Raw genomic sequence first — 2,995 nt, 5'->3', positions numbered from 1 at the left:
AGAATCATGCAGGAACACACAGAATTGCTGAGGAGTGTTGTGGATGATACCAAGGCGCTAACAAACGAGGTTGTTACTGCCATAAGGGAGTAAAATGACACCTCCAAAGAGTTTTTAAATTTAATGAAAATTTTAGTAGATAAGTTTTAGACAATAAGCGTACATACACTCGTCGTAATAACTATAAATCCACCACACATTGAAAAGTTTTACCAACTAATATTTTTACTATTTAATTTATTTTTTTTTTTTTTAAATACATGTAGTCTATTCTTAAGCAAAAACTGTACAAATCCACATTTCAAAAAGTAGATAACTTATGCAAAAATCCATCTATATATTTAGCTTTTTAATACGATTTTTTAGAAAGATTTGTAGTATGCAGTTTTATAGCTTATCAAATTTTAGTAAAACAAAGTGCAAATGCGAAGTTTCTGAAAAATTCCGCTGACTCTACACTTACACTTAATTGTACTAAAATTCAATGGGCTATAAAACTGCATATTCAAAATGTTTTTAAACAACATTAAAAAGCTCAAAACTTAGATAGAATTTTCCAAAATTTTTCTACTTTTTACACAAAGTTGGAAATTTGGAATTATACAGTTTCTGCTTAAAAATAGACTATATTGAAAATAACTTAAATTAAACAATAAAAAAAATAGTTGGTAAAACTTTTCAATATGGGGTGGGTTACAGTTATTAGGACGAGTGCATGTTAAAATTATTATTTTAAAAATAAGTGAAATGACATAAATGAATAGACTGAATTGTTTTTTAATTTTATAGTTATTAGATTACAAGTACTTGTTAAAATTAATTTCTTTAAAAGTGAAATGAATAGACTGAATTTTTTTTTAACTTTATAGTTATTAAATTAAGACGAGTGCAAGTTAAATTAATATTTAAAAAATAAGTGAAATGAATAGACTGAATTTGTTTTAGTTTTATAGTTATTAGATTAATAGGTTTTTATAGTTAGAAAGTAGAATTAATAAAATAAAAAAAATGCATTAAAAAGGTAGTTAATAGTAAAAAAGTGGATTAATAAAAGAATGAATTTAATTATTTATTGGTGTTTTCGGATATAGATTAATGTTTATAGGAAACTTGTAATATTTGTGCTTGCGGAAACTGCGAGCTATTGCAGTTCTAATAGCGGTCACATTCACATCATTTTCGCCAACTCTTGTAGTGTGGCTTGGCTAACTTCTAGCATAAATATCTTCTCTTGAATCTTGCATCCAAGCAATAGAAACTTCGTCATTTTCTAATTTCAAGAAGTTGTGCAAAATTCAGCATGTTCTAACTATGGTGTTTATGTTTTTTGGGGCGACTTGTTAGCCTCTACCTATTTTTCTGAACCGTGCTTTAAGTTGACCGAATGCATTTTCGATTAGACGACGACACCTAGATACTAGTTGGTAGTCAAAGGTTTTTTCTATAGACGGCTGATTTGGCGAATATGGAAACGGTTTCATCATATACCGGGAGAGGCGAAAAGCAGAATCCCCTATTAGTAGAACGGGTACATTGATGCTGCCTATAAATTTGCTATTCTGTATAAAAATATCGGCAGTTTCATGGAATATTTTCAATGTACTCTTTTCGAAAATATAGGAGTCGTTGTTTCTACCAGTAGATCCAATATTTATGTAAGTAAATTTTGATCTGTAAAAAGTTTAGGCATTACATTAAATTATTATAAATAAATTTTAATAAAAGTTTCAAAATACCGGTGGTCACAGCTCGCCAGCAAGATCACTGAATACCAACCCTTGTATTTGTAATAGTCTGTTGCATCATCTTTTGGTGGTTGAACTTCTATGTGGCAGCCATCCACAGCTCCAAAGCTTTGAGGAAACCCAATTCGCGCGAATCCATCAACAACTTTTCTGATTTCGTGTTTATTTGGAGGATAGGAATTAATGCAGTCAGATAGATTTTCGCATACTGCTTGGCAAAAATCCAAAACAATTTCACCAACAGTACTGCGTCCTACTCCGAAAAGACTTGCAACAGTCCTGTACTCCGCTGCAGATCCCAATGCGAATAGTGAGATAGCAACTCTTTTATGAAGTGGAATGCATGGCCTCATATGAGTGTCCGCCTTTTCGATGCCTCGAACTTTTTCACAAATTATCCGAAAAGCATTTCTATTGAGTCGAAAATTTGCTTTGAAGCGATTTTCGTCCATTAAAGGCACATCACGTTCCCAAAAAGCGCCACTGCGATCCTTTAAAGAATATCGCATGTTTATTGTACTAATGGAAATAAAAGATATACTTATCAATTTCCACAGCTGCCTTCCTCTTATATCAGGAAGTGTAACAATCCCAGCTTCAAACATCGTGGTAAGCTCTATGCTTGCCCATACATTAATTATTTTCATATTGTTGAATAATTTTAAGAGAAGAAGGTTAAGTTTCTTTTTAAATAAGTAATTGTTTTTTGCCAACAAAATAGCGGCAAAACGTATTTTTTCTCTTCTTTCCATTTTGAGCTCAAAGTTTTTGTCAAATCAGATGATAACTAAATGCGCAGGTAGAAGAAGAAAATTCGTTATGCACAATGGTGCTGTCTGTTAGGGGCAAAAATGATATTTGCATTTGTACCACTTAATTCAACTTAACTCAGCCTGTCTGTCTCCGCTATTACAGGCCAAGTGAATAATTCAGCTTTATTAAGTTCTATAAATAAATTGTGACGGAGTAGTATATTTTTTGCTTCATTCTCATATAAAGAACGGAACATTTTCTCAGGTTTCAGGGCAACGCAAAGCAAGAGTTCCCATATAAAAGGGCAGAACTTTTTTTGAGAAAAGAAAACGCTATTAGACTTGACTTGACTTGAAAATTGTATATCCGGCAAAAGAGCAGCGCATGTATGTAGTTACCCACAAAAAAAACTTCACTTAGAAACTTGGAGAACTATAGGTTTTTGATTTCCAATTGCAAAGAGAGCCGTGAGAGAATAATGCTGACATTTTTTTTTT

General features: G+C 32.0%; 1 pseudogene; it reads right to left on the bottom strand.

Moving 5' to 3' along the window:
* Positions 1 to 1,061: 1,061 nt before the first annotated feature.
* On the bottom strand, positions 1,062 to 1,839 carry LOC118756410 (annotated as a pseudogene).
* Positions 1,840 to 2,995: the final 1,156 nt, after the last annotated feature.

The sequence above is a fragment of the Rhagoletis pomonella genome, unplaced genomic scaffold (assembly GCF_013731165.1).
Source record: "Rhagoletis pomonella isolate Grant_MI unplaced genomic scaffold, Rhpom_1.0 Rhpom_scaffold_00001, whole genome shotgun sequence".
Lineage (NCBI taxonomy): Eukaryota > Metazoa > Arthropoda > Insecta > Diptera > Tephritidae > Rhagoletis > Rhagoletis pomonella.
The sequence above is the reverse complement of the archived record's forward strand: the minus strand, read 5'-3'. Positions and strand labels throughout refer to the sequence as shown.